This window comes from Capsicum annuum, chromosome 10 (assembly GCF_002878395.1).
Source record: "Capsicum annuum cultivar UCD-10X-F1 chromosome 10, UCD10Xv1.1, whole genome shotgun sequence".
Lineage (NCBI taxonomy): Eukaryota > Viridiplantae > Streptophyta > Magnoliopsida > Solanales > Solanaceae > Capsicum > Capsicum annuum.
This window is the reverse complement of record NC_061120.1, coordinates 182,514,001-182,524,543: the sequence shown is the minus strand read 5'-3', so window position 1 is coordinate 182,524,543 and position 10,543 is coordinate 182,514,001.

The following is a 10,543-nucleotide window of genomic DNA, read 5'->3' as shown; positions in this document are numbered from 1 at the left end:
GGGATCCATGGATGAACACTACACATACCTTAGTGATTGAATCTTGAAAGAGATCTAATGTTTCTGAAGGTTCTTGAAGAAATCCTTAGGCTTGCTCTTGATTTTTCTTGACTAGGGTTTAACCCCTTTGGGAGAGAATATTCTTGTTCTTGAGGAGATGATCTTGAGAGGAAACCCTAATATTGTGGTTGAGAGTGTATGAGAGAACTTTTTGAGATGTTTAACTAAAGAGAATGGAATATAATATCCTCCTTGAGGGTTATAAGTCATGGAAAGTAAAGGAAAAAACCAAAATACCCTTGCAAAAACATCCCTCAATTGCTAGAAAAAATATAACTGATGACATTCGTGACAAGTCATCAAACTGGTGATAAGTCATCACGAAATGTCGTCACAAAAAGGTAAAATCTTGATTTTCTGGTTAAGGTTGCCGACATTAGTGATAGGCCGTCACGGGCATGATGACTTATAACAAAATGTCATCACTGGGGGTGAAAATCTGCCCAGGGCTGACGACATTGGTGATAAGTCATCACGCTTGTGACTGCTTGTCACGAATGTCATCACTCAGTTTCCCAGCCTAACATGCTGGAGTAAAATGGGCATAACTCCTTACTCCGATATCGGATTTAGGAGAAATTGATATCGTTGGAAAGATAATTCAATTATCTATATTTTGGTGGGTCATGAGATCAGAAATCCATAGAATAACGAGATATATGCTTGTTTGAAGTTGACTATACCAATATCTTTCTTAAGAATTCAATCGGTAAGGAAATGTTTTGATTCGTCTATTAGCTAGGACACTTTCGAGGCCTTAATATGCATCAAACTTTATCATATCACTACCAAAGCACAAAAATTTATTACTCATGAGTTCAAAGCATGATCCTAAAAATGTCTGAACTCTTGGGGTATTATAATATCCCCCATTGGGAACATTCGTCCTCGAATGAGACTGACTAAGCTGAGATTACTAATGTACTGGCCTTACTTAAGGGATGCAAAACATGACGACATGACTGACCTGAATGATAAGCTGAATATATCTGAACATACTGAACATGCATATCTGATGCATAACTGACAAGCTAAACTCATGCATATCTGATGCATGATTACGTGACTAAACTATTATATGTATGTATGACCGAATGCAATGATATTTAGTACTGAATTAATAAATGGAATTCTGAACATGAAACTAAATAAGCTTAAAAAGAACTATTACTTTGAGCTCGATCTGAATTGGTGAAGAAGAGGTGAGGATACTTGGTATGCATATCTGCTTCTGCTTCCCAAGTAGCTTCCTCAACGGACTGGTTCTGCGAAAAAAATTTGACTAGAGGAACTTCTTTGTTCCTTAATCTATGGATCTGATAATCTAAGATTTTGACTGGAATCTCTTCATAAGAGAGGCTATTCTGGACATCCATTCTCAGAGTAGGGACTACAACTAAAGGGTCACCTATGTACTTCTTGAGCAAAGAGACATGGAAGACTGGATAAACTGAAGCTAGATCTGGAGACAATTCGAGCTCATAAGCTACCTTGCCCAAGAGACTGAGAATTTTGAAAGGACCGACATATTGGGGACTGAGCTTTCCCTTCTTGCCAAATCTCTTCACCCCCTTCATAGGAGAGATCTTAAGATAGACAAAATCATCAAATTTAAATTTTAGATCCTTTCTACGAACGTCTGCATAAGACTTCTGTCATCTCTGAGCAGCCCAAAGTTTTTCTCTGATTAACTGAACCTTCTCTAAGGCATCAAATACTAAGTTTGACCCTATGACTGAGGCCTCACTAACTTCGAACCAACCAACTGGAGATCTGTACCTCCTACCATAGAGACCTTTAAACGGAGCCATCTGAATACTAGAATGATAGCTATTGTTGTATGCAAACTTAATCAAAGGCAAGTAGTCATCCCAACTTCCCTTGAAATCAATTACACACTCCCTTAGCATATCTTCTAGAGTCTGAATGGTCCTTCTACTTGACCATCTGTCTGAGGATAAGAAGTTGTACTGAGATGAACTTGGGTACCAAAACCCTTTTGGAATACTTTCCAGAAGTGAGAGGTGAACTGGGTACCTTTGTCTGTAATAATAGATAGTGGAACACCATGTAATCTGACCAACTCCCTGATATAGAGTTTGGTGTAATCCTCGACTAAATAAGAGGTATGGACTAGAAGGAAATAAGCTGACTTGGTCATCCTGTCTATAATGACCCAAACTAAATCGTGCTGATGACAAGTTTGAGGCAAACCCGTCACGAAGTCTACGTTCACTTCTTCCCACTTCTAAGTAGGAATAGTCAACTCCTTCATGGAACCACTAGGCTTCTGATGCTCTATCTTAACCTGCTGACATGTAGAGTACTTAGCCACAAAAGCTACAATATCTCTCTTCATCCTACTCCACCAATAGATCTCCCGTAAGTCACGATATATATTAGTGTCCCCTAGATCAATAGAGTATCGCGCACCATGTGCCTCTGTAAAAACCCGCTGCCTCAAGTCATCCACATCTGGAACACAGAGACGACCCTGATAACTAGGGACACCATCTTCCTCATGGGAGAAAACCTCAACCTTCTAATCTCTGATTGACTTTTTTAGCTTGACAAGGCTAGGATCCCTGTCTTTCTTTTCTTTCACCTCAGAAACTAGAGATGATTCTAAACTACTCTGAACACATACACCACCCTCTGAAAAATTGACTAAGCGAACACCTAGTCTGGCAAGCTGATGGATTTCCTGAGCTATCTTCTTTTTTCTATCCTCAACGTGAGAAACACTACCCATGGAGAGTCTACTAAGAGTGTCGGCCACAACGTTGGCCTTTTCTGGATGATAAAGGACACTCATGTCATAATCTTTCAAAAGCTCTAACCACCTTCTTTGACGAAGATTGAGATCTTTCTGAGAAAAGACATACTGGAGACTTTTATGATCCGTGAAGACATCTAAATGAACTCCGTATAGATAATGCCTCCAAATCTGTAAAGCAAATACTACGGCTGTTAACTAGAGATCATGAGTAGGATAATTCTTTTCATGGGACTTTAACTGTTTGGAGGTGTAGGCTATGACCTTACCATGCTGCATGAAGACACAACCTAGACCCACTCTGGATGCATCACAATACACTACGAACCCATCTGAACCATCTGGAAGAGCTAGAACTGGAGCTGAGGTGAGTCGAGTCTTTAACTCCTGAAAACTCTTCTCGCAAGAATCTGACCACTGAAACTTGACTTTTTTTGAGTCAATCTAGACACAGGGGATGCAATAGAAGAAAATCCCTCAACAAACCGTCTGTAATAGCCAGCCAAACCCAAAAAACTCCTGATATGTGATGGAGAGACAGGGTGAGGCCAGTTTCTTACCGCTTCGGTCTTTGAGGATCTACTCTAATGCCATCGCCGGAAACAATATAGCCAAGTAATGCTACTGACATTAGCCAAAACTCGCACTTACTGAATTTGGCGAATAGCTGGTGATCTCTGAGGGTCTGAAGAACAATTCTGAGATGGTCTGCATGATCGCGCTCTGTACAAAAATAGACTAGGATATCATCTATGAAGACTATGATGAACATGTCCAAGTACTGCTTGAACACACGGTTCATTAAGTCCATGAAAGCGGCTGGGGAATCGGTAAGACCAAAGGACATGACTAGAACTAGAAGTGACCATACCGAGTATGAAAAGCTGTCTTCGGGATGTCACATTCTCTAACTCTGAGCTGATGATAGCCTGATCTGAGGTCTATCTTGGAAAATAACCGGCACCTTGAAGTTGGTCAAACAAGTCATCTATCCTAGGAAGAGGATACTTGTTCTTGACCGTGACTTTATTGAGCTGACGGTAATCAATGCACATCCTGGAAGAACCGTCTTTCTTACGCACGAATAAGACTGGTGTGCTCTACGGGGAAACGCTGGGTCTAATGAATCCCTTATCTAAAAGATCCTTCCTCTGTTTTGTATTCCAAAATTTTATTATTTTATTTAAAGTAGAAAATAAAAGATTAGATGGGAAAATATTCTAAAAAATTGAGAAAAAAATAAATAGCAATCCTTGATTTTTAGGCATGCCACATCAGCAGGATTATGAGAGAGAGAGAGAGAAAGATTGGGGTTGTTACGTGTAGGGATAGAGATGCAAATGGCCACTCAGCTCAAACTAATTTCATCAAAATGGCCAATGATTTGGTAATTTTAAAAGGTAGCCATTTTGACCTTTGGTCGGCTGCTACTGCCTCTTTTTTTTGTCTTTTTCTTATTTTATTGTTTACTTTCTAATGTCAATTATTTTGGCCATTGATTTTGCCATTTTCAAAACTAAAATTTACATAAATATACATCTTAAGATATAGTTATTACATAGTGTCCCATTTAACATAAACAATTAAAAATATCTCAAACTAATTACAAGTACCCATTCTTTATACTTTCTCTCTCTAAAATCCTCATACATATCAAAATATCATATATAGATCGACTAATGCTCCTTGTTGTATGCCTAAAATCAAGTAACCATTAACTGAAAAGTTTCAAGATTTCAAAATTCAAATTTAAACTGATCATATTGCTCAACTTCATCGTCTTCTTCAATAAAGGCAAGCAAACCCAAATTGAATAATATTTTATAGGCAAAAAAAATACCTCACCAACCCATATTACGATGCCTCCGACACTTTCAATTCTCCTCCGCTTATCAGTTCTATTGGGCTTATGATCCTCGTAAAGAGTAATTTCACAGTTGTTGTTAAAGAACAAAAAACTTTCGTATTTGAATTTGTTCCTGGTGTCATGCACTGTTTTCGCCAAGGTTAAACATAACATGACATTATAGACTCTAAAAGAATTGAAATTTTTTTTTACAGAGTCGTCACCTGATTTTTAAAGGAAAATAAGGTAACCTATTTATTTATCGATACATATTATCAATGTTTTAGTCCGCGAAAACCTATTGAGACTCTAGGTAAGGGTTCAAATTATCCCGAAGGGAAGGGGTTAGGCACCCTTCAGAATCCACAAATATGGTCCCCGGCTAGAATAAAATTATCAATGAGGTGGAGGTATAAATATTTAAAATAATGTAAAAGTGTATGTGTATTAAGTATAAAATAATTCTTTTGAAAAAAAATATAAATGTTTAAAACCATGTAAAAGTATATGTATATTAACTATATAAATAAAATCTATTGTTATAAAAAATATGTAAATGATATGTCTAAAATATATAAATTACATGTGAAAAAGAAAAGTATTTTATGATGTACAAAAAGAAATGTATCTTAATGTGTCATGAAAAGAAAAAGTATTTACAAGTAATATTTTTATTTGATTAAAGTTACGGAGAAAAGTAAAGATTTATTTGAGAAGAAAAGACTACATAATATGTGAATTACTTGATTAACTTAATTCTTTTATCTAATTATTAAAGGCCTAAGTTTTGCCTAAATGCGTATTATATAGATAAATAATACTCCCTCCCAACACCCCAAAAGGTAAAGTTTTCACTATATTTGATATATACAATTACAAGAAAATAATACAAATAAAAGATTCTTCTTTCGAATGTCACTTTTCGACAAACAATCTCGAAAAATCTATACAAACACGTTAGTAACAAAGTAAAATAAACTAGAAACTATGTGTGCATATGTACATAAAAATAGAAATTTTTTATCAAAGTGTGGGCTCGGATTAGATTTTAGATACTCCATGGCTACAAAGTGGTTGCTCGATTAATCGGCCATCCTAAATCGTCTTGTCAAGATGTGCATCATAAAACCCTTCGTGTTTTCGTGATATTTTTAAGATTTCATCATCGGCCAAAATATTTAATTTTTTATTACGTATTTATATACGTAATATCCGTCTTTTATTTGTGGAGGCCTAAAAAATCGACGGTAATTTTTCATTGGCCAAGAATATATATTTTGACATAAAATAGATAAATTTGAGCAAATAAAGTCCGTTTTTTATAATGGGATCGCCTCAAAAATCCGACGAAAAGATATTTTTATCGGCCATATGTTGGCTTTTGATATAAAATAATAAATTTGACAAAATAAAATCCGTCTTTTGTCACAAGATGGCCTCAAATATCCGACGGAAAGATAATTTCATCGGCCGAAGTATTTATTTTGAGTATATGTATGTGTTTTTGAGAAAAAAAAAAGATGAACAAATTTTGTGTTTGAGGGGGAGGAAAAAGAGGTGAAAAATATGTGTGAATTTTTTTAGAGAGAGGAAGAATAAAAATGTGTGTGTGAAAAAGCCTTTCCATCACTCTTATTTATAATGAAATTGGGCACCTCTTATTGTCCAATGGATAAAGAGATGTCGCCTCTTTATATAATAGCACATCCTTTGGTCCTTAGGGTATTGACTAAAGAATTTTCATCTTTTGATCAATGGATAAAATTATTGTCTAAAGGATAGTATCATTGAGTTGTCATTGTCATTGTATAGTCATTGTCGGATGTGACAAGACAACATTGTATAGTCATTGTCAGATATGACAAGACATTATTGTGTGGTCATTGTCGAATGCGACAAGACATTGAATTATTATACTGTGTAAAAATAATTGATCCGACGTAGCATTTGCGGACCGTAAGAATGTACAAAATGCAAGTATTGATTTGTAATTATGAAAAATGTAAAGAAAGTTGAAAATATTAAAAAATGTAATTTAATATGAAAAATATTATAAAATGTGATGTCATATCGTGTATGTGTGCAGATAATTGTAAAATATTAAAAACGATAATGAATTAATAGAAATTATATTATAAGGAGGATTATTAATAAATTATGAAAAGTAAAAATACGACAACAAATTGATAAAAATTTTAAAGTAAGGATGATTATCAATAATTTGTCAACAATTATAAAAAAGATAAAAAAAAATTATATTTTGTGCCCTTTAGTGATTAAGAAGCCTGAAGACGTTAATTTTAGAAATGGAGAGCAAAAATTAGGTGTCAACACCTAGTACGCTCGATAATAACAACAACAACAAACCCAGTGTATTCCTATAAAGTGAGGTCTGGGGAGGGTAGAATGTACGCAGTCCATACCGCTACCTCCAAAGAAGTAGAGAGGTTGTTTCCGATAGACCACCGGCTCAAGATAGAGAATAGTAAGTAAGAGCGTAATGCACCATTAAGTATGGTAGGTGACATAACATAAAAGGAATAAGACATACTAAAAATAAAATAGAAATCAGAGCAATACGAAATAAGATAAATAAGCGCAATATGAAATAAGAGATAAGAAATATGGCATCTGAAAAGCACGACCCCCACCTATGGACACAGTCCTGGGATTACTAACCCAGCTATACATGAGCTCTTCTACTACTAGCTACAACCCACGCACGCGACCTAGCCTTTTACCCTTATCCGCAACCTCCACACCTTTCTATCTAGGGTCATGTCTTCAGTAAGCTGTAGCTGCTCCATATCATGTCTAATCACTTCTCTCCAGTACTTCTTTGGCCTACCTCTCCTCCTCCGAAAGTCATCCAACGCTAGCCTCTCACACCTACGAACTGAGGTATCCGTGCCCCTCCTCATCACATGTCCAAACCATCTCAGTCTTTTTTTCCGCATCTTGTCCTCCACTGAAGCCACTCCCACCTTCTCCCGGACTATCTCATTCCGAACTCTATCCCCTCTAGTAAGTCCACACATCCAACGCAACATTTTCATTTCTGCCACCTTCAATTTTTGAATGTGGGAGTTCTTGACTGGCCAACACTCTACTCCATATAACATAGCTGGACGGACTGCCACTTTATAGAATTTGCCTTTAAGCTTAAGTGACACCTTCTTATCACACAACACACCCGAGGCGAGCCTCCACTTCATCCAACCTGCTCTAATATAGTTAGAGATATCCTCATCAATCTCGTTATTTCCTTGAGTACGCTCGATAATAAGGATCTCAATTTTGCAGAAAATAAATCAAAATATTGAAACAATCCAGTCAAGATGAAGAAATTGAGGGAAGTTTCTCGTACAAGTTCAAAAAAGCATGTTACAAAATCTGAAAGTAAGAAAAAAATAGAAGAATCAGGATGACAACGTCTTTCAAAGATATAGAGATTTGATGTTTAATATGTTTTTTTACGCAGTATTATACATTGTTATACATAGTTATGGAATGCATAGGGTTAAGGGGGGTATGTCATTTCCCATACATATCTATGAAATGTATTAGATTAGTGGGGGGTTTTTATGTCATAGTTATGCTGTTATTTTCAATTCTCCATACATAGCTATAAAATGTATAGTGTTAACAATGGTTTTTATGTTATAGCTCTATTGTTATTTCAATTTCCCATACATTTTCATGCAATGTATATGGTATACATTATGATGTATAAGGATGTGGTTACCTGTTGTTCTTGTTTATCTTATACATATCATATTATGTATAAGGTTATGATATACATAGCTATGTATACGATTATTGGTGGTTTTTATGTCATAGTTCTACTGTTATTTCAATTTCCCATACATTTATATGCTATGTGTATTGTTTACATTATTATGTTTAAGGATATGGTTACCTGAAGTTATGTTTACCTTATACATTTTATGTTATGTTTACCTTATGCATATTATTATGATTACCTGCAGTTTATGTTACCTTATACATAAGACTATGGGCTAAACATAGTGTGTTATGTATAACAACATGGGTATGCAGTGTATTCTTCAATTTAGAGATTGTGGCATTTTTATAACTGTGTATGTGGAGTATTTGAGTGAAGGACTGGTAGTACCTTCATATGAGTTTAACGCATAAACTCATCGTTTGTGATATGCTATCTTGTTATGGAATTACGGAGTGTTCAAGGCCAGAAAAACTTACACCAACGACAACGATGATCCTACGAGATCAAAGTCAAGCTACATTCCACCTATTGATGATGCAGTGATCGTCAGTTTAGAATAGTTATAAAGTTTTCCTTTTATTTGAACAATTTCATATTTTATTTAGAAATGATAAGGACATGATCATGATCAGTTTGGATGTTTCATCAGTGTTTAGGATTGTATTTTGTTTTATTTTTCATACGAATGTTGAAATATGTTAAACATACAGACTTGTTCTAATTTGTTATATAAGTATGTGGTGTTGTTAATTTAAACCCTATACAAAACTGTTTTATGTATAGGATTAGACAAGTTGTTTTGAATAATACTCATACATAATTATTCAATGTACATGGTTTACCTCTTTTTTAAATAGGCGCATTTAAGAGACATGTGTTCGATATTTCTTACATGTATATGTATATGGTTAACTCTAATTAAGCTTCTACTTCTTTGAAAATAGTTTTCCATAGGTATGTTTATAGTTACGTTTATACCATGAAGTCAATTCTAATTAAAGATTAGACAATTCCAACTAATACCATATACATTATTGTTCTTCTAATCTAATGTAGTTGTCACATATAAATAAGGAAGAATATATAAACAGTCCTCTGAACTTTTTGACTTTTTTTGTATTGGCATCCCAATTAGCATGTGTACCTGTTGAACCCTTTATTCATTCACAAATGATTTCAATTAAGACAAATGTCCGATGTGACACTATTTTAAAATCTGCATTTTTAAGCATTGGGTGCGTGATATACACCTGCTGTGACATGGAAACTATAACCAATCATAAAATTTCATGTCATCAAAGAAGAAAAAATAAAAAAATCTGAATTATTTTGTCTCCATCTTTTTTCTTACATTCATTCTATTTTTTTGTACCTCTTTTAATTTTTCTCAGTTCTCAAAATATAATTTTTAGTGAGAAAAAAAGAGGATCTCACCTTCACTTCTCCATTTTAATTTTCACCAAAACAACACCCAACAACCATTAGAGAAAAATTTGAAAATGAAAGAAGGTAAATTATTTTCATATTGTAGTGGATGATGTTGGATATTTTTCGGTGGAGTTCATTGTTATTTATGAACTTTGAATTTAAGTTTATACTGAAGAAGCCATTGTTGAAAAACTTGAAGGATTCAACTTTAAGCTAATTTTGAATTAGAAATATGATTAAATTTTATTGTAATAAAAAAACATCATTGATGCCAGATGCAATTTTACGGTATAAATGTTATGTTTATGGAAGAGGAAAATAGCGGAGGCCATGATAGGGAAAGCTTTAATCTCATCTTTTTCTTTTTCCTTTAATTCCTTCCATGTGTCCTTTTTTGATCGGTTGTCTTTTTTTTGTTTTTTAATTTTGAGTTAATTATGACTTCTCTCTTGAGTGTATTGCACCTGCCATGACATGTCACCGTCTGTGCTTAATTGAAACTATTTATAAATGAATAAAAGATTTAATAGATACATGAGCTAATTGAGGTGTCAATAAAAAAAAAATCATTAGAGGTCTCTCTATGTATTTTGCCTATAAATAACTTAATAGTCAGCCTACATTTTTCATCATGTGAAACACATTCATTATATATTAGCTGCATATAATGTAAACTTAAGCAAAA